The 22,991-nt window shown below is 42.5% G+C and overlaps 1 protein-coding gene and 1 non-coding gene across 2 annotated transcripts in view; one reads left to right on the top strand and one right to left on the bottom strand.

Annotated features, from left to right (window-relative positions):
- LOC134287396 (uncharacterized) overlaps positions 1-22,991 on the bottom strand; it is a 340,969-nt gene that overhangs the window by 22,096 nt on the left and 295,882 nt on the right. The gene's annotated exons all lie outside the window — the stretch shown is intronic.
- Trnaa-cgc (transfer RNA alanine (anticodon CGC)) lies at positions 21,846-21,917 on the top strand. The gene has a single exon. It is a non-coding gene; the product is annotated as a tRNA-Ala (tRNA).

Consider the following 22,991-nt stretch of genomic DNA (forward strand, 5'->3'; position numbering starts at 1 on the left):
AACGGAAGCTGAATTTGTTGCGTACTTTTCAACTCGTGAATAATCAATTATTACTAACCCAAAGTCGAAACTGTTTGATGATAGAGCTTCACCAGAGTTGCAGTGTTCATCGACTCGAAGTTACCGTTCGAAAATCGCAATGCAAGGCTTAAAAATCTCTAAACTCGTGGTGTACGATGTTAATCCCATTATTTTCAAGTTGGGACAAACTTATGTCGCATGGGTTGTTTTGTCGCAACAAATACATTATTGTTGCGCGATGGTTTAATTTTGATTCACTGCCTAAAACCATGCAATATGGGTATATTTGGTATGAGGAAGATGTGCTGAGTCCAAAAATTACCACCAGGATATCCAAGATGGTGGTTCCAAAATCAAGATGGCGGCTGTTTAATGACGTTTTAGGCTCTAAACTATGCAATATGGGTATATTTAGCATAGAGAAGATATCTGAACTACAAAAATGACGACCAGAATATCCAAGAAGGCTGTGTAAAATCCAAGATGGCGGCTCCAAATTCAAGATGGCTACTTGTTAACGAAAATTTAGGCTCTAAAATCATGAAATATGGGTATATTCGATATGTAGAAGATGTCCGGCCCGGATTCTAAAAATAACAACCAGAATATCCAAGATGGTGAACTTAAATCCGAAAGAGCTGCTCAAAAATCAAGATAGCGGCTTTTTCTTGAGATTTTGAGGCCACACATCAAAATCCAGATAAACGATATAATTTTTGGTGCCATGAAATGGATTCTTGTTAAACGTATAAAATTGTAATATTCATCAACTCATGTGACATAGTTTTGTTAAAATGGGTTTTCGAAGGCACGAGAAAGGCGTGATGACTAGGTGGATTAATTGAGTTTTTTAAATAAATTTCAATCCAGCCTTGTTAGGTTAAAATCTATTTCTATCATTTGACTTCAAATTCCCGAAATTTACAAATTTTCAGATGCGTGCATACCTTACACGAAACCGAAGAAACACACAAATAGGTAGAAAAATTTTTAAACAAGTCGGTATAAATGTACTGTACTCGAAAAAAATAAATGATTAGACTTGAAAGGAATACCATTTGGCTTCGATCTGTGACCATCAAGCTTGAGAGAGTTTCCTGCCCGAAGTACGAATATCAAACAGGACGTCCTCAGCATCATGCATTCAAATCTGCACCACCCCCCGCTCCCCCCCCCCTCTCATTGGCCCACTGGTTTGCGGTTTCAAAAGCGCACCACAGTTCTCCAGTTCTATTTCTCGACATCCGAACCACATGAAAACGACTTTTTCACTTCCAACGTCTGATATGAAAACCAGAACCATACTCTCGAGGCACAGTTTCGGAAGAAACCGGAGACCCCCTAATCGGGTTTGGTCGCTGCCACCGACTGGCAAACAGTAGTAGTTTCAATTTGGCAACTTTTGCCCGGGACATGTTCCTCCAAAGGGAAGAGTGACACGAGAAACAGCAGCAGCTAGCGCTCCCTTCGCTGCTTGCTGCTCCACACACGCGGAATGGAGATAAAATTTATGTTACACTCGTATTCGGCTTGTACAAGTTTGCTCCATTGAGGACGTCCCGTCCACGCTGGGGAAGCAGACGGCAATCTATATATGCGAAGCGAACAGAACCGCACAACCCAGTTCTTGCCTTTTAAAAAGCGAAACATCGTCTTCGGGGCAAAAGTTTTGACGTAGGACTACGTCTCTCTTTTCTATACCGGGTGTCATTCTAAATTTTCAGAAATCGGCCGCGTTACGTTTGAAGTGGAGATTTTGATCGTTAATAACTCAGCCATTTCTCGTTGATTTTTCAAAATTTTGGCACCAATCGATTGCAAATCTTTACACCAATTATGTCCAATAATAACATTTGCTGATTTTCAATAACAAACTATTGAAAAATTGGTAAAAGTAAACCCATGTTTATTCCAGCCAATCACGAACGAGCACATTTTGGATGCTCCCGTCGCCTATAAAAGCTACTGCTTCTTCGCATCTTCCCTCATTTGTCTTTGTCGTCTCGAGGTGAACGCATCGAACGAGAGCTGCCGACTTTCTTCGTTTGCGTTTTCGCTCATTATTCTTTGACGGCCGTGTCGGCTCGGTGTCGGTGGTTGTCGGCAAGGGTGCTGTTGCACATTCGCCTTCTAACCGTCTAACGCGGCAGACCAAGGAAGGAATACTTTTCATCGATTGCTCGGCGGTGGTGGCAGAAGCAGCAGCAAAATCCACCAAAGAAAGATCCGCCACAACGAATGTGCGAGTTGCGTCGCTTTTCCTCGGAGCTCGGTCCTTTCACGGATTGATTGACGGTGGCGCATTGCTGATAGCATCAGGAAGAATATCCAGTTCAGCAAGCGGCGGGCCAATTCTCAACGGCGTCCAGCATTCAGCGCGAATAAAATCAATGCACATTGGGTGGCATGATAACTTGATTTCAATTTCTACCTAAAACCGTCCATAATTCAAACGGTTCTTTTCAGAACCATCGAAAATCCTTCTTAGAGAGTTAATTGGATAAATTTCCTGCATCAACCGAGAAAGTGTAGTGAAAACAAATAGTGAAAGATTGAATTCTTGGTGGTGGCTCAGCAACAGTGAAGCGATCACTAATCTCATCCACGGCAGCAAGCGGCGGGCGAATTTTCGACGGCGTTCAGCATTCAACACGGGGAAATCTAACACGCATTGGGTGGCATGATAAATTCATGTCAATTTTCTGTATGAAATCGTCCAATATTCAAACGGTTCTTTTCAGGGCTATAGAAAATTATTCCTGAAGAGTTGTGAATCAGATAATTATTTCATTCCATCGCTCGGTAGAAGTGTGGTGCAACCGAAAAGTGAAAAATTGTATGCTTGGTGGCCTCGCAACAATAGTGATGCCGGCCACTAATAATTCCACCAGGAATTTAGCAACGCTTTATCCTATCCAGACCATTTTCCGTGAAACATTGTTTAATTTAACCATTTTTCGAATTGAAATAATCTAAATCTTGCAATATTTTGGTTACTTTATTCGTTAAATGAAAATTTTCTCATTTCTCGGTTGATTGATCGTTTGAAGTGTACGGAGCATACGGGGCGGGACATGCAATCGAAATAAACTGGCAAGCCAGCCGAATGGGAGGAGCTTCTTTTGCAAATCTAGGGACATAAAAGCTGTTCCCTCTGATTTCTTTCGTCATTTTCATTGGATCAGTCAGGGAGGGTGGAGGTGGATCACGTCCACGGCTGCGCAGCAGCACGTCAACTGCGACGAGTGATAGCACCAGGAATCTCATCCACTGATCACGGCTGCGGTGGGCCCGGCAATGGAAGTTACCTCCACAGCTGGGTAGCTGCGCACCAACCCAGCGACGGCTCTCGGCTATCTATCTGATAGAACCAGGAATCTCATTCACGGCAGCAGGCGGCGGCAGCTTTCGATGGCTTCCCACATTCAGTGCGGATAATTTTCAATTGTCTTTCTAAAATCAACCGTTATTTGAACGGACCTTTTCAGGACCAGAGAAAATTATTCCTTAAGAGTTATGAATCGGATAATTTTCGGATATATTCCAACGATCGGTAAAAGTGTAGTGCATTCGAAAAGTGAATGGTTGAATGATTGGTGGCTCAGAAACAGTAAAATCGATCACTAATCTTTCTACACGAAATTTAGCAACGCGTTATCTTATTCGGACAATTGTACCTGAAACATTGTTTCATTCTAATATTTATCGAATTAAAATGATCTTAATTATTCAATACTTCAATTAGTTTATCCGTTCGATTAGAAATTGTCTCAAAGAACGGTTGCAGTCGTTTGAAGCGTCTGGCACAATGTGGGCGGGTCATGCAAACGGAATAAACTGGAAAGCCCGCCGAATGGGAGGAGCTTCATCTGCTCTGCTAATCTAGGGGCATAACAGCTGTTTCCTCTGTTATCTTTCGTCATTTTCATTGGATCAGTGAAGGACAAGGGAGTTGTCACCTCCCAGCTAGGCAGCAGCACACAAACTCAGCGATGACTCTCGGCTATCGTATTGTCGAATGAGTTTCACGTTAAACTTTAATTGAAAAGGTCTATCTAACGCCGTTCAATTATCTATTAATTTAATCCGCTCGATGGAAATTCTCTCGTAGAACAGTAATTTCACCATTTCTCGAACTAACTCTTGAACTAGTCAACATCTTTCCAAGTAACCGAACCAGCTGAATAACAGCTTCTTGAACTAAAGTTAGCTTAAGAGCGATTTGGTTTACTCTTATACAGCAAAAATGTTTGTTGGGTTATGAATGCGTTCAGCGAAAGCGATCACACAACAACTAACTTGATGATTATATCGGTCTCTTTCTACTCATAAGTATAAGGGAGTAGAGATCAAAGTGGATAATGAAATGATAGATATGATAGAATTCGCTAGGTAGCGAACAAGTGTGAAAATTTTATAGAAGGTGAAATTAGGCAAGTAGGCTATGTATTGAACGAATACATCGAATGCGTGAAACTTCTGCCGTGCGACCTGTGCTTTTAAACAGATCGGCTTGGTTGGTAGTTCATACCACCTTACCAAGACTGGCAAAAGTTTCAGGCACCCGACTGCCTATGTATTGTTCTGTTTTCATCACAAATTCTATCGATCGGTAGCTTTTTCGGAATTCGCACTCTATCATATCTATCATTTCATTATCCACTTTGATCTCTACTCCCTTATACTTATGAGTAGAAAGAGACCGATATAGCCACAAAATCATCAAGTTAATTATAGAATACGGTCGATAAATCAGTACATCACACAACAACTTTACTCAACACATTACTTCACCATTTGTATTATCATAACAACAAACATTGTATTATGGAAATATAAAAGTCGAAATCTCGTTCCAGCCTTTGTCCTACGTCAACATTGCGGTTATGTCTCAGACATTGCCCACTCCTAGTTTTTGCCTTATTCTGCGCTCTACACTTCTGATGCCGGCCGTCCCGCCACGTCTTTCGTCTTTTCGCCTTTCTACGGTTTGATGTTGTGCGGTTTTTTTATGGCTCTCTCTATACGATGTTGCTGACTCCCCAGTCGTCTCGTGTAGGCATGTAATACCAAACGAGCGCTATCAGAAAAGGAACTGACGAAATGGAACCACCCGGCCGCAACAGAAGATAGGATGGGGCGGGGGCCTCTTTGCTATCTCGTAGTCGTGTAGAGGAGCGGCCGAGTCTCTCGAGAAATGCTGATTATGCCTTTCTTTCTTCGATTATTCCAAGATATTCCAAGCGGAATAATGGCCTAGGCGACGGAAGACGAGGAAGCGAATACTACACCCGGTGAGGGAATTTCTACTAATCATGCCTCTCTGTTGATGTGTTCAACTGGAGGGGAAGGGGGACTTCGATGTGCGTGACAATTTCCATCGCAATCAATAACGTCCTCATCACAGTCATCGTGTAAATATATAGTCGTCATATCGTGATAGCTGAGACGTGCAGGCAACCGAAGAGAATGTTGTACCTTTCCAGTACGAGATCCATGAATCATTTGCAGCGATGGTATCGAATTGCACTGCAAGTTATTCAATAGCTGAAACCGCAAACATGTAGAAATTCCATGTCATATCCATATTGTGTTTCATCGAAGATGCTGATTGCTGAAGTGTTTATAGATACCTACCTACATACCTGAAAACGCGCCAAACCAGACAGACGAACCGCAGGCTTTAGACCGGTGCGGTGATGGCATCGAATGCTGATATTTCCATTGCCTATCTATACACACTCGTTTGAGTACGTACGTACATAGTCTCGAGTAGCACCGGATCGTGTCGGGTGGAGGAGTTTTGTTGTTATCACGCAGACGGACCGGGGTTTGTCCATTGTTGACTGCTCGGGCATTTCCGTGGAAAATATCTACATTTAGCTACTACATACTGCTCAATGACACCAAAAGCGAGCTGCTTCGAGCCGACTGGGTAGCCAATGCAAACAAATGTGATGCAACTATTTATGGTCATGCATTGCTGGCGAATGATGAAAAGTAATAAAAGCTGGTGTGTTCTTTAAGACGATAAACCTAGATGAGTTTTGTATCTTTTTGTCGCATCAACACGTTTGGCACTGGATTACTGTGAAGTTCAAATTAATCACGAATTAATGATTTCCGGTTTCGTGTTTGCCAATTACGTGGAACTACGTGGTACACTCAAACCTCCATTTAGGTCGAATCCATTTAGGGGCCGTTCATAAACCACGTAGACTTCTTAGGGGGAGGGAGGGTGGTTCTGGCCAAAGTCTACGCTCCACACATTTTTTTTTGTATGGACGAAAGTCCACGAGGGGAGAGGGGGGGGGGTCTAAAATAGCCAAAATTTGGTCTACGTGGTTTATGAACAACCCCTTAGGTAAAACCTAAAGGGTGAGTCGATAATTATTGTGCCATTTTCAAACTAACGTAACTTTTTTCCTACTTCACCAAAATCAACCAAATTTTGCACAGTTTCTCCTTATAGTCTCTTGTTTACATATAATGAATTGAGCGGTTATCAGTGAGATTCCGGTCGATATAGAACAAATTAAGTTAACAGTTCTAAAAAATATGATGTACAAACACTTGCTAAAATCTAAAATCATGGTATTGCGCCGTGGAACAAATAATGACTATACATTATCAGATCATTTTAATGTTCGTCAACAGGTTTCAGGAACGGTTGTCAGTAAAACATAAGCTTGGAGCTGGGTGAAAACTAGGCACGATGCGCATAAATAAACCAGAAATCTTTAATTACAGTCGAGACTCTTATAAGATCACTGGTCGGGGGGCGCAATAGGAATCCGCTTAATAGGAGACTAAGAGCTTATGGGATTTCGGCTTTTTGGGGGTGTGGCCTATTATCTCGGGTGTGTTAAGAGTTAGCGCAATACTTTCTTCGGCAAAGTTTTAGGGCTTGATAAGATCTACCATTTTGAACTTTGGTTCATATGAATAGTTGGCAAATTGGCCGCTAGAGGGACCATCAACAGTTTGATGCTAAATTGCACTACAGGAACCATATCAGGTTGTCAAGCAAACGTTACGATATGCGACAGCTCGAGACCCTGATAATTTGGAAGTACAGTGTCTTCGGGAAAGTTGTTGGGTACGCCAATAACTTACTGACGATGAGTTGCGAAGTTCGAAATTCCTCCACTGGGCGGCGCTAGTGAGCAAGTGAATTTTCAAAACCTCATACCTCAGAATCCCGATAACTTAGAAAGTTGGTGTCTTCGGCAAAGTTGATCAGTATGACATGAAATTACATAAAAATAAACACTTGTTCCGCAATTCTGCCACTAGGTGGCGTTTACCGGGTTTTTCGTCTTATTTTTTTACTTTTTTTTTGGGTTTTTCGGCTTGGCAAAACTAGTGTCGCTCTCCCTGATAACTTAGAAAGTTGGTGTCTTCGTCAAAGTTGATCAGAATGACATAAACTTACATAAAAATTAACCCTTGTTTCGCAATTCCGTCGCTAGGCGGCGCTAGTGAACATGCAAATTTTAGAAATCTCGTAGCTCAGAATCCAGATAACTTTGAAAGTTGGTGTCTTCGGCAAAGTTGATTAGTATGACATAAACTCACATAAAAATAAACACTTGTTTAAAAATTCTGCCACTAGGCGGCGTTCACCGGTTTTTCCGTATTTTTTTTTTACATTTTTGGGGTTTTTCGGCTTTGCATGTTCACTAGCGCCGCCTAGTGGCAGAATTACGAAACAAGTGTTAAATTTTATGTAAGTTTATGTCATTCTGATCAACTTTGCCGAAGACACCAACTTTCTAAGTTATCAGGATTCTGAGCTATGAGATTTTTAAAATTTGCATGTTCACTAGCGCCGCCTAGTGACAGAATTGCGAAACAAGGATTAATTTTTATGTAAGTTTATGTCATTCTGATCAACTTTGACGAAGACACCAACTTTCTAAGTTATCAGGGGGAGCGACACTAGTTTTGCCAAGCCGAAAAACCCCAAAAAAAGTCGAAAAAAGACGAAAAAAACCGGTAAACGCCACCTAGTGGCAGAATTGCGAAACAAGTGTTTATTTTTCTGTAAGTTTAGGTCATACTGATCAACTTTGCCGAAGACACCAACTTTCTAAGTTACGAGGATTCTGAGCTATGAGATTTCTAAAATTTGCATGTTCACAAGCGCCGCCTAGTGGCAGCATTGCGAAACAAGTGTTAATTTTTCTGTAAGTTCATGTCATACTGATCAACTTTGCCGAAGACACCAACTTTCTAAGTTATCGGGATTCTGAGATATGAGGTTTTGAAAATTTACTTGCTCACTTGCGCCGAGCAGTGGAGGAATTTCGAACTTCGCAACTCATAGTCAGTAAGTTATTGGCGTACCCAACAACTTTTCCGAAGACACTATCCTTCCAAATTATCAGGGTCTTGAGCTGTCGCATATCGTAACGTTTGCTTGACAACCTGATATAGTTCCTGTAGTGCAATTTAGCATCAAATTGTTGATGGTCCCTCTAGCGGCCAAGTTGCCAACTAATCATATGAACCAAAGTTCAAAATGGTAGATCTTATCAAGCCCTAAAACTTTGCCGAAGAAAGTATTGTGCTAACTCTCAACACACCCGAGATAATAGGCCACACCCCCAAAAAGCCGAAATCCCATAAGCTCTTAGTCTCCTATAACGCTCACCCCTGTCTAGTAGGAGTTCGTTTAATAGGAGTCCGTTTAATAGGAATTCGTTTAGTAAGAGACTCGACTGTATTTGTTTCAAGTGGAACCTGAATATGTCCACATGGAGGGCGCTTATTGAAAATGTCGTGAATTTCACTAAAACGCATCCTAAATTTGAACCGATACCAAAAAGTTGAAATACATGCATATACTAAACTACTGTAAAAATTTGGTTTCATTTCGTTAACTGTAGATAATTTGCGAACCAGTTGTAGGTAGGGTGGCACAATAATTAACGACTCACCCTTTATTTAGGTCCCTGGATTTAGGTAACGTTACCTAATTGGATTCTGATTGTGTTCAGAGCAGTTGGAGTGTTTTAGATTAGGGATAAGGTTGGTTTAAGGGAATTAAGTTGCAAATGGAGTTAAGCGGAGTTTAGGGCGTGCTCAGGGGGAGCAATGAGGGGGTATGGGGTTGGTTTGGGACTGCTTAAGGTTTCCTAAGAACTTTCTTGAGCATTAGTCATCGAATTTACATGCAGATGTGTGCTTAAATGTTTGAATAAAGGTCATGCTTACACAGCCTCATGCAACTTTGTGCTGACAAGTGGTGAGTTCAATATTCGTTTAAGCATCTCTAAGAGCTCCCTTGAGTATAGGTCATCGGATCTACAATCGTGAACAGTTTGTAACGTCTTGAATCTCTTCTGAAACCACCTGAAACTTCTAAGAAACGCTTCAAAACGCCGCTGTAATCTCCTTGAAGCTTACTTTAGAGCTGTGATCCAAAATGTATTTTCAGAAACTGTAGGCCCCCTCAAAACCCCCTGTAACACCCCTGCTACCTTCTAAAACCCCCAAAACGCCTGCGTAACGCCTCTGAAATCCGTCAAAAATCCTCTAAAGCTTCCTAAAACGCCCTCGAAATCCCCCTTAAACCCCCTCGGACACCATGTAACGCACTTGCGACCCTTAAACCCCCGAAAACGGCTACGTAACGCTTGAGTAACGCCCCTGAAACTCACCAAAAAGCATCTGAAGCTGTCTGAAATGCCCTCGAAATCCCCATAAAACCCCCTCGGACCCCAATTAATGCACCTGAGACCCACAGAAACCCCCGAAAACGCCTACGTAACACCTGAGCAACGCCTCTGAAACTCGCCAAAAATCCTCTGAAGCTTTTAAAAATACCCTCGAAATCCCTTTAAAACCTCATCGGATTCCATGTAACGCAACTGAGACCCTTCTAAACTCTCCGAAAATACCTCTGAACACCCCTCCCCAGGTGCAACGCCTCTCACACGCCCCCCTCTCTCCTGAAGCACCCATGAAATCCCTCTGAAACCCTCCATGGTCCTATTCAAATATCCAGGCCACTCGCCCTTCTTAAACTTCTTTCCAATCTTGAAATCCATTTAGATAATGAACTGAATCCATTTAGGTAAAAATTCTATTTAGGCAGTCCAGACTCGTTATGTACAGTCAGGTTTTTTTTTACGCGGGGGATACGTACCGCGTAAAAAAAAAACTCAGTTCAAAATTCGAAAAACCGCGTAAAAAAAGTCTCACCATTTCTCGACGAATCATGCAAAACTAAGACGATGAATTTTTTTTTATATGGAGTTTTCATTTACGCGGCCGCGTAAATGAAAACCGCGTAAAAAAAGACCTGACCCTAAATGGAGGTTTTGGTGTACTCATATATGCATACCTACATTCCACACCAGTTTTCTGGACGGGAAATGTGTATATTTTTTGGTTCACGAAGGTCACTAGTAATCCAAATCAGGTTGCCGTTCAATAATGACTGCAAATTTTACGATTTTGTGGACTACTTACTCATGGTGGTACAGAGCGCCGAAATGAAAGATTTTCATCCTGGGCGATCGCCCGTCATAACCTTGACCTATGTCTAGGTCAAATTTCTATCGGCTTCCCTTTAGTTCCTTGTTGAGCCTGCGCCGCCATGAGCCTTGCGGGATTCCAGTATAACGCTTACTTGCCCAACCAAGTAACATTTTGATGACCTGTTCTGACATCCAGCGGCTGAGCATGAAATGCTCCTCCACGGAAAGCTATACCTGAAGTGGCAGCCCCACAACGGTGGAAAGGGGACCTCAAGCCAACAACCTACTGTTCTGGAAACCCAGAAACCGTTACAGAAACAGAAAATGAAAGATTATGAACTGATTATACCGCAACCGATTTTAGCGCGAAACAACGGACAAGAATTGGCACTTGGAATGTGTTAACCATAGCCCAGCAGGGTTAGCTGACACAACTAGCCAATGAGGCATTCCGTATGAAGCTTGAGATCCTAGGACTGAGCGAAGTCTGTTGGCCGAACTTTGGAGAACACAGATTGGCATCGAGTCAAATTCTGCTTTAATCTGGCCTACAAAGCAAACATGCTCCTCGCCACAGTGGAGTTTGTTTACTGTCCAGCGCTCAAGCCCACACTATGCTCATGAAGTGGGAACCTATTAATGAGAGGATAATTGTAGCCAGATTCAAAACACGGGTTCGAAACCTTACCGTGATCCAATGTTACGCGTCAACCGATGCTGACGAGTTGCAAGACAAAAGACAAAGAGAACTTCTACAGTCAACTGGATGCTGTCGTGGACAAGATTCCGAAAGGTGATATCAAGATCCTCATGGGCGACTTCAACGCGAAGGTTGGTTCCGACAACTCAGACAATGAGCACGTCATGGTACGTCATGGCCTATAAGAGAAATGAGCAAAAACGGAGAGCTGTTTGCAGAGTTTTCAAATCAAATCGACCACATCTGCACAAAGCGAAAATGGAGACGGAATCTCTTAATGTGCGGATCAAAAGTAGTGCTGACATTGCGTTTGATCATCATCTCCTAATCGGCGAAATCCGGCTGCGCATTGCTAGAATCCATCGACAGAAGGAGAAAATCGGGTGCCGGTTCAACACACGCCGACTGGAAGACGCTGTACTGAAAACGTCCTTCGTCGAGGAGCTAGAGAACCGTGCTGCGGATAATCCTGAAGGTGGAAGCATAGAAGACCAGTGGAGCGCCATCAAGAACGACTCCATCGCCACCGGCGAGAATAATTTTGGTGAGCTACGCACCCAGAGAAAGCAGTGGATCACAGATGACACCTGGAGGAAGATAGAGGAGCGAAGGAACGCCAAAGTCGCAGTAGAGCGAGCGAAAACATGAGAAGTCAAAGCCGTAGCCCGTCAGCGCTATTCGGCTCTCGAAAAGGAGGTGGAACTCTCATGTAGATGAAACAAAAGAGCGTGTGTGGACTCTCTAGCCGACGAAGGCGAAAAAGCCACAAACACCGGCGACATGCGTCTCCTCTACGATGTTTCACGTCGCCTTAGTGGGACCAAGATTAATGTTACGATGCCCGTGAAAGACACGTCTGGAAGTGGACTGTTACTGACCGACCCGGTTGACCATTTGAAACGCTCGTTCGAGCACTTTGGAAACCTTTTTCAAGTGTCGGCCACGCCATCAACACCTCTGCATTATCCGCCAAGGGTTCAACACATGACCCATGTTAACACCGAAGCTCCATCAGTGCAGGAGATAGAAACAGCCATCTGTAGCATGAAATCGAACAGGGCCTCAGGGGTCGATCGCATATCAGCTGAGATGCTCAAAACTGACTCGGGTTTATTGATTACAAAAAAGCTTTCGACCGTCTGAATCACGGAAACATGTGGGAAGCCCTCAGGTGCAAGGGCCTCCCTTAGAAAATCATCGGCCTAATCGGTACAGGGCATTTTCGTGCAGAATGCTGCACAACGGTGTTTTGTCTGATCCCATCCGGGTCGTTGCTGGAATGAGGCAAGGATGTATACTATCACCGCTAATGTTCCTCATCGTAATCGACGAGATCCTGGTAGGTGCGATTGATCGTGAACCAAATCGTGGATTGCTGTGGCAGCCCATTACCATGGAGCACCTAGATGACTTCGAACTGCCTGATGACGTTGCTCTCCTAGCTCAACGGCGCTCTGATATGCAGAACACGCTCGATGATCTTGCCAATCGCTTCTCGGTGACAGGTCTTACCACCGCCGTCACCAAGACCAAATCGTTACATGTAAACAAACACGGTTAACCCTTCCAGCTTTACGGTATAGTTGGGCAAGCAGTGGAGAATGTTGAAAGCTTCCAATGTCTTGGTAGCCAAATGGCGGCCGATGTTGGCACCAATATTGTAATAAGTGCACGGATCAAGAAGGCGAGGTCTGCCTTTGCGATTCTGTGGAAAAACAAACAGATTAGTCGACACACCAAAATCCGAATTTTCAACTCGAACGTTAAATCTGTGCTGCTGTACGCCAGTAAAACTGGCGTGTATCAGCGGAGAAAACTCAATGGATGCAGGTCTTCAGCGATAGATGCTTGCGGTATATAATTCATGCATGGTGGCCTGACAATTTTCGACGTGTAGCTCCATCGTCGATGTTACTGCCACTGCCACTGCCACTCAACAACATAATCAAGCAAGTCGACAGAAATTTGACCAGGCCACAGGTCAAAGCAGTGGCTGGCAATCGCTCAGGATGAAGATCTTTCAATTCAACCATCTTCACCACAGTGGGGGCTCAGGATTGAAAGTAAATAAGTAAGTAAGTACTAAGCAACCATCAAAAACGTGACTATGAGCTACCGGGTACGTGGAACATAGTCAACTGAACGATTGATTCGACGAGGAAAGCAGAGTGGTTTTGAAGGAGAAGAACGCAGCGCGGGTGGTAATACTGCAGCATGGAACCCGACAGAATGAAGAACGATACAGGCAGAAGCGTAAGTAGCAGGCAAGTCTCTTTCGGGAGCAAAAAAAAAACGCTGCCTGGAAGAAGTGGAGCACGAGGAAATGGAAAGTCTGTGCCACGTTGGTACACGCAAGTTCTACCTGAAGCTAAACGTATCCCGCATCGGCTTTGTACCGTGGGCCGAAATACACAGGACAGAAAGGAAGGAAACCTCCTGACGAACGAGCATGCTGACCAACTCAAAGTAACGGTGGACCTAGCGGTGGACGGTGTAAATAAATGGGTAAGGACTTCGGATGAACTGTCAGTCCAGTACATTCGAATCTCAACGGGGACTGCGACAAGGTGCTGGGATTTCCTTTTTGTACTTCGTACCTATATTTACTGTTTGGCAATTTCTCATCGTAAAAGGCTGTTTTACCTCACGCAAATCTGCCAGTAGAAGGCCTATTATTTTCCCTCACCAAATTAGCAGTGATGTAATGGTTCATTACAGTACTGATTTGCGTTGCGTAATGGACCATTACAGCACTGTTTTCAGTTTTGATCAACTTTTTGGTGCTTTCAGGACGCAGGTTTGAAAAATTGTGACAACTCTACAGTATAACCTGCTATGATCAGACTTCCTTAAACATGACAATGAACATCAGTGTGTAATTTGATAAAGAAGTTTTGTTAAAAACTATCCTCAAGTGGTAATTTATAACATTGCAAAAAATATTGTACGCAACTCGGCGCAGAACTCGATTTTTACAGCACTCGTCTTAATTATCCAACTCGGCAAGCCTCGTTGGACAAATGTACGACTCGTGCTGTAAATATCTTCATTCTGCACCTTGTTTTGTAAACTACTATTTCGACACCATATGTATGGCTAGAAATATTTGCCTAGTTGGTGATGATGATGATGATTTTGTACCCACCATCAGCGCAAGGATTACCTAGGGCTGCAGAGTCATACCGGAAGGGAATGATCTACCTGATGGTTTGTTGTAGCAGGGTAAGCTAAATTCACTGGAAACCTTCGGAAGACAACACGATGGTTGTTATCTCGTGACAAAGTCTGGCCACCCCACGAACATTTGCCCAGAAACCAGTTCATTTAGCTTCCTTAGGCTACCCCTCCCAAAATCCCGAGTATCATGTAATTTAAATATAATTAATTATGTAGTTAATCAATTACCTGATCTTACCTGAAATAATAAATATTATTATTATGATATATAATTGACATATATTACAATTACAACTTTATTTACCTGAACAGCGCTGAAACAAATAGTTATTATATTAAAGAGTTATAGTTAGAATCAAGCAAATAACACTGAAGAAAATTGAGTATTAGTAGTGAAAATACAAAAATAAAACAAAACACAAAAAGTAAACCAAATTTTGATCTTGTAATTTTCCTGCATTTGAATTAACCGAGCTGGAGAATTACGAAATCAAAATTTGTTATGGTAGATCTTATGCCGTAACGCACCATTAGAAGGTGATCTACCCACGTTACGGGTTAGAAATATTTGCCTAGTTATCGAGAAACCTTTGACGATATCCAATTAGACCTGTGCGCCGCCGCGCCACGCCGCCGCCGCCGACACTTTTTGCCCCACGCCGACGCCGACCGCGGTATTGGCGGCGCGCCATACGCCGATGTTTGTCACGCCGCCGGTTTTCATTTTTCACGCCGGTGATCAGTGCACGAACAAAATTTTGTTTAAATAAAGTTGAGATAAAATACTAATTTTTTTTCGAAGGTTCCTCTAAAATTCCAATCAAAGAATTCTTCAGAAGTTCCTTTAGAGATCTCTTCAGCAGTTTCTTCAAAGATGTCTCCAGTAGTTCCTTCAGAGATTCAGGGATGCTTCTAGGAGTTTCAACATGCATTTTTTTCAGAAGACCTCTAAGGAAGATCTCGACAAAAGTACCTTCAGATTTTTTTCCAGGAGAATTCAAGGATGCCTCCTAGAAATACATCCGAGATTCATCCAGAAGATTCATCAGGTGTTCCCATAGGAGGCCGTTCAGAGATAAGTTAGAGAGTTTCTCCAGGGATTTTTTCATTCTGAAATTCCTTCAGGAATTCATTCAGGAGTTCCTTCAGGAAATAGTCCAGGAGTTTCTTCAGAGATTCCTCTAGGAGATCTCTCAGGAATTCCTCTAGAATTCCAACAACGGGCTGCTACTGCCGTTCTGTGTTCTTCAGAAATCACTCCAAAAGTTCCATCAAGGGTACCTTCAGGAAATCCCAGGAGTTCCTTCAGATAGTCCTACAGAAGTTCCTTACAAGGAATGATCCAGAAGTTCCTTCGGTAACCTCTTCAGGAGTTCCTTCAGGAGTTCATTAGGAATTCTTTCAGAGGTTCTCTGAGCTATTTCAACAGGAGTTCGCTTGGGTATTCTTTCAGAAGTCCCTTCAGAGATTCTTTCAGGAGGATTCATAGATGCCTCCTGGAGATCCATCAAGAGTTCCGTTAGAAGTTCTTTCAGGAATTCTAACAAACGGTCCTAGAAATTAGTATAGGAGTTCCTGCAGGGATTTCATCTGAAGTTCATTTGACTTTGTAATGGCTTTTCCAGTCTTGACAAATTTCAAATTCAGCTATTTAATCTTGTCCGACGTTTCGGTTACATTTGGTATCTTCCTCAGGGACTCAATTATTGCCGATTTTTCGTTCATTGTTGTTCTGTCGAACAATGGTTGTCGAACGGATTGAGTTTTCTCTCACAGCAGTTAACGATTTTTGGATTCGACTGCGATAGAATTTAACTTTGAAATGGCTTTTCTAGTCTTGACAAAATTCGAATACAGCTAGGGTAATTGTTCCCATCGTTGTGGTAGTACCTAATGTTGCGGTAATGGCAATTGAGCACTTTTTCGACTGAAATGTAACCAAAAGTTATTTTTAATAGATGTATGATGCCTAAATTATGAGATTGCACCATTTGTTTGCTTAAGATTTGCCCAAAAATCTATCAAATAAAAAATATTTTCCTTAATGTGTTCGCTGCTGTGTTCCTATTGTTGCGGTAGTGTTCCTAATGTTGCGGTATCCCATATGATTTCAATGGGATACCGCAACATTAGGAACAAATACCGCAACATTAGGAACAAATACCGCAACATTAGGAACACAATGTTCTTTCAGATAAAAACGAATAAAATGCTCATAGCAACCTCAAAGTGGCAATATTTCGTTATTTTCCCGTAGATAAAGGATAGATTTTATTATTTTCAATTCAATCCATGTAAAAAGTTTGCTTGGGGCGATAACATTGTGGTTTAAGCATGAACCCAGTGCTTAACTCCTCCATGATCGGGTCAATTACCCTATTTTATAACGTACTTTTAGAAATTCATACAGGAGTTCTTACAGAAATAAGTCCAAGAGTTCCTTCATAGATTCCTCTAGGAGTTACCGGGATTCATGCAAATGTTTCTTCAGAGGTTCCTCCTGAATTTCTTCAGGGATTCCTTCAGAATTTCAGAAATTTCTCCAGGAGTTCCTTCCGAGAGATCCAGGAGTTCCTTCTGAGGAGCATCTAAGGATTCCACTAGAAGTTTGTTCAGGGATTCCCACAGAAATCCATTCAAAAATTAGTATAAGAGTTCCTTTTAAGAATTCTTCATTCTATCCAAAGTTCATTTAGGGATTCATCCATGAGTTCTTCAAGGTATCGCTCTTGAGGTTCTTTCTGAGATTTTCCAGGAGGACTCACGGATGCTCCAGGAGTAAAATCAGAGATTTCTTACAGGAGTTCTTTCAGGGAATCTTGTTAAAGTTCCTTCGGAAATTTCCTTGGGAATATAATCAGGCATATCTCCAGGATATTGTTGTGGCATCTCTTATGGAGTTTCTACAAGAATTCCTCAAGCATTTCCTTCTGGAATTCTTTCGGGAATTCTTTTGGGGACTCCTCCTGACAATCTGTCGGGGACTCCTCCTGGAAATCATGCAGGGATCCCTCTACCCAGAAAGATTCTCTCGGGAGATTCCACTGAAAATTCTTCAAGAATTCCACCTGGAAATCGTTAGAAGATTGCTACCGGAATTCTATCGGGGATTCCCCCAGGCATTCCTCCTGTAATTTCTTTGGGGATTCCTCTTTGACTTCCTTCAGAGGTTCCCCATGGGATTTCTTCGAGCATTCCTCCTGGAATTTATTAGGAGATTCTTCAAAGAAATCATACGGAAATTTCTCCTGGAATTATTTCGAAGATTCCTCTTGGAATTCCTACGGGGATTCTTCCTAGATTTCCTTCAGGGTTTCCTCCTAGACTTCCTTGAAGAATTCCTCTTCATTTTTTTTCAAGGATTCCTCCTGATTCTCCGTCGTGGATTCTTCCTGGACTTCCTTTGGGGATTCCTCCTGGAATTCCTTCGGGAATTCCTTCGAAGATACAACTTAAACTTCCTTCTTGGAATTCTTCCAGGGATTCCTCGTACAATTTCTTCGGGGGTTTCTGCTAGAGTTCCTTCAGGAAATCTTCCTGAAGTTCCTTTGGAGATCTTTTCTGGAATTCCGTCGAGGATTCGTCCTAGACTTACTTCATGGATTCCACCAGAAATTCTTTCAGAGATTTCATTTGATACTCGGTCGTGGATTTCTCCTGGAATTTCTTTGATGATTTCTCTCAGAACTCCTTTGGATTTACTCATGGAAATCCTTCGATAATTTCTCCTAAAATTCATTTGGGATTCCTCCTGGAATTAATTGGGAAGTAAAAAGAAAATCATATTAAGTACTGTTTCTTTGAATTCCACTATCGAGGATATCGGTTTGAAATCCTTTGGAGATTCCTTCTGGAGTTTTTCGGGGATTCCTCATAGAATTCCTCCAGAGAATCCTCCTGGAGTTCCTTCGGAAATTCCTCCTGGACTTTTTTCAGGGATATCTCGTTGAATTCCTCCGGGGATTTCTCCTGGAGTTCCTTCGGAGATTCCTTCTAGAGTTGTTTCTGGGATTTCTCCTGTAATTTCTTTGGCGTTTCCTATTGGAAATCCTTTGGAGCTTTCCCTTCCAATTTCTCAGGAGATTCCTCATGGAATTCCTCCTAGAATTTCTTGGGGGTTTCCTTTTGGAATTCTTTCGGTGAGTCCTCCTAGAATTCCTTCGGGGATTCCTCCTTTCTGAGTTCTTTCGGGAATTCCTCTTGTAATTACTTCGGTCCTATTAGTTTTTCCCCCGGAGTTTATGCAAAGAATCCTCCTGTCGAGCCTCCTGTATATATTTCGTTGGTTTGTCCTCAAAATTCTTTGGGGATTATTTCTTGAATTCTCCTTGAAATTCTCACTAAAATTATTTTAAGAATTTTTGCTGGAATTTCTTTGGTGTCCCGCTTGAATTCCTTTGTGATACGCGCTGGTATTCTTTCGTGATTTTCTCTTGGAATTACTGCGGGAATTCCTTACAGAGTTCTTTCGGGGATTTCTTCAGGGATTCCTCCTCTTGAAACTCGTTCGAGGATTCCTTTGGAGATTCCTCCCGGAATTCCTTAAGGGGGTTCCCCCTGGAATTTCTGCAGGGATTTCTTCTGGAATTCCGTCGGGTATACCTCCTGGACTTCGTTCGGGGATTCCTTCTGGAAATCCTTCGGGGATTTCTCCTGAATTTCCTTCGAGTATTCCTCCTAAAATTCCACCTGGACTTTTTTCAGGGATTCCTCCTGGACTTCAACGAGGATTCCTCCTGATTTTTTTCAGAGATTTCTTCTGGAATTCTTTTGAGGTTTCCTCCTGGAATTCCTTTTGGGGTTTCACTTCAAATTTCTTCGGGGATTCCTCTTAGAATTCCTTCTAGGATTCCTCTTGGAATTCTTTCGGTAATTCCTCCTAGAAATCCCTCAGGAATTTCTCCAGGAATTCCTTCCGAGATTCCTCTTGGATATTTTTTGTTGATTCCTCCTAGAAATCCTTAGGGGATTCTTTCTCGAATTCACTTTGAAATTCCCACTGTAATACTTTCGAGGATTCTTTCTGAAATTACTGTTAAAAAAAATTACTGTTGGGATTTCTTTGGAGATTACTGCTGGAATTTGCTTGGAACTCGTGCTGGAATTCTTTTGTGATTTCCTTGTGCAAATTCTACGGGAATTTCATTTGGTCTTCTTTCAGGGCTCCCTCATGGAATTCCTACGAGCATTCTTCCTGGAACTCCTTCCGGGATTACTCCTAAAATTTCATTGGGGATTCCTTCTGAAATTCCTCCAGGGATTCCTGTTGGAATTCTCTTAAGGAATCCTCTAGGAATTCCTTAAGGAATTCTTCATAAGTTTTTCCAGGGATCTCTCTAAGAGAAATTCTTGAACTACATATGAGTGATTCCAGCAGAAGTTCCTTAAGGGTTTCATACAGCAGTTCTTGCAGGGATTATTCCAGAAGTTTCTTCTTGGATTCCTCCAGGCTCCTTCTGGAATTCTTTTGGAGATTATTCCCGGAAATCCAATGTTCTAAGAAAATAAAACGAAAACTGTAGCAAAAATATATTTTTGCCCTTAATTTGCAATGGAGTAATGCAACATGCACTAATACGGATACGGGTATAGGTCTAATTACTGGCCACAGTCACGGACCCGAACAGGAATAAAAAGGTATTCATTCAAACGTAACGTTATAAGTACACAGGCTCAAATATTTGACAAATGAACTGAAGAAAAAACATCTGTTTGAAACTAATGAAAATTAGATCGAGTCAAACAAGATGTTTGAGCATTGGTTTCTTTTTGGTCAAATACTTCATCCTGTGTACTGATATAATAATAATTCATGTCATCAATGGTTATGAAAAAGCAAAGACTGGACTACAAATTCTACAGCGTAAAGACAACTTCTTCGTTTCGCCAATGCAATGTTGACATTACGGTCAAATTTTGGTCACGCCGATTCACGCCGCCGCCGCCGCCGCCGAAAGCTGCCACCGGCGTGACGCCGATGACGCCGCCGCCGCCGGCCAAAAATGGCCCTCACGCCGCCGCCGAGCAAAATAAAGTCGGCGCACAGGTCTATATCCAATGGGCGTTGATTAGCTTGTCGATAATCAACCTTGATTCTGGAAAACAAGATGTTGTGTTGTGTCCCACTTCGTAAAGCTAATCCAATCATTTTCGTTCTCGCTCCATTCCGAACCGTCTGCCCCGAAATCTAATTGTTGGTTCGGTAAACACAGTTGGCTTTTACGACCTACAATTGCCCCATTAGCTTCTACTGAATAGCGCAAAGTTTAGCACTCAAACCCATCTAAATACAGCTGGCTTTCCCGCTTCTGCACTCGCTTTTACGCTCTTATTTATTGAGAACGTAATAAAGCTAATTGCCTGCAAAGAAAATAGAAACCCCAAAACCATTGCATCAGTTTCACAAGAACCGAACGAAGCCCCGCATAGCCGCGCCGCCGTATTTTGCGCGCAAGTTTCAAGTGAATTCAACGAAGCTGCTGCCTCCATCCGCGCTCGCGCCTCGCCTTTTCCTTCCGTCTGAAACACACCTCGTAAACGCATTCTCTCCATCTCCAACAATCCAGCAGAGCCATGCAGGCAGCGGCAGCGGCAGCGTTTTATTCAATAAAAACGGCATCCGCAAACGCTGAAGCGTGATTTACAGCCCCATAGGAAACATAATTTTTCGCCATCTCTTTTGTGCCATTATAAGCCGTTTATTTCTCCACTACGCACAACCAACTAGGTAGCAGAGCAGCGAGAGACGAACAAGACCATCGACGAAACAGACACCGACGGCAGCTAGAGCATAACATTTTACTCGATTAGCCGCAATAAACCACGTGCTGATGGCGCGGAGCGGAATGGAATGAAATCGCACGCAGCCGGCGAACGGCGAACGGCGAGAGAACCAGTGAGAGAGAGAAGTTCTTTAACAACAAACGATGTACGGGCATTTAAATCTATATTTAGATCCGATGCACAGTGTTCGCGGTCAGAAGAGCGAGGAACGAGAGAGCGCATGCGCTCTCTTGGAAGCGGAATCTCTCGTACATCCATCGCACATCGACGATTCGTTCACCGAGAAAAATTTCTACTCAATGACTGAGTTGGCCTTACTCAGAAATCGAAAAATCCTTTGTTTTCTTACTCAGTTTCGGCTAAAAGTGGGACAACCCATTGGCAATGGGTTGTCCCACTTTTAACGGAAACTGAGTAAGAAAACAAAGGATTTTTCGATTTCTGAGTAAGACCAACTCAGTCACTGAGTAGAAATTTTTCCCTGTGTTGTGACGGGGTTTGATTGAACGAATGAATGGGACAAGACGGAGAGTAGGAAGCCGGGAACCGGTTTGCAGCCATCAGCTGATCGCTAGATTCTCCTGGCCCCGGCAGCCGGCTCACGAATTTTGATACGTAATTCTGACATAGGTTTGAGACTTTGTTTGCGTATGGGTCTGAGCGGCTCGCTCTTCGAAGGGGATGTAGCTCAGTGGTAGAGCGCTCGCTTCGCATGTGAGAAGTCCCGGGTTCAATCCCCGGCATCTCCACTCTGACGATTCTTTTTGCATTGCGAGGTAACGGAAATGTTTTGCAATCCAATTGGACTGATTTGAGCGGAACAGTAGGTAGAGATTTGAGTTGATGGCAATTTCAGGATTCCTGATTGATTCATTAATAGAAATCGCGTCACTTTCAATTAGCTTGTGCCGTTTACCCATTGGGTAGTTGCTATTGAACTTTTGCGTGAAGCTGGTAAAATGTGTAATGTTTACATTCTGTTAGTGACAGTAATAATTTTGCAATCGTTGCGCAACGAGAAGACAAACAATATGTGTGAGTGATCAGTTTGAATCACGACAGGGTGTACAAAATCAATTTGTAGCCTTTTATAGAGATAAGTGACATTTCAACACACGAACACTAGCGCAAATTTTTCCTCACACAAAAGTGCACGCCGATTGAAATGCTATTCAGTTTGCATATGCAAATATTACCCAATCGAATTGGGTAAAACGGGTAAATAATGATAAAATTAACGTCCGGGGCAAGAGTGCAAATATTTTCCTCGCAGTTTCACAACTACATCTACAAAAAAGGCACGCATACATTTGAACGTGATTGCCACTATAGTCTATTTTATGAGGCTAGTCAAACGACAGAACTCCGCGCTCTGATGTTTACGTTTTCAATCATCATCCGGTTGATGATGGTTAATGACTGCGCGCAAGTCAAGCTTAGTTTTTGAAACTGGCTAAAACCGTAATTAGAAATTTTTATTTAATTTTTTTTCGCAAGTTAACGAGTGAATCGCAACGAAAAAAATACCGATTAATTATTGAGTTTTGTATTGCTTTTACGACAGCTTTTGAGCCTATTTTGGCTCAAATTTATCATATCTCCAATTAATTGAACAAGTACCTTTTCAAAAATTACGCGATATTCCAGCAAAACAAACGTGCGTGGAACTCTGTCAGTTGACGCCGCTGCTGCGATCAGCTGTTCTGAAACGTCTCGTAAAATGGCTTATACCCCGGACAGACATGTGAGTGATACGAGTGTGATTCCTGTACAACGGTACGCAGTGTCAAGAAAGTTTTAACAAGACTGACTTGAACTGAGAG

This window comes from Aedes albopictus, chromosome 1 (assembly GCF_035046485.1).
Source record: "Aedes albopictus strain Foshan chromosome 1, AalbF5, whole genome shotgun sequence".
NCBI classification, from domain to species: Eukaryota; Metazoa; Arthropoda; class Insecta; order Diptera; family Culicidae; genus Aedes; species Aedes albopictus.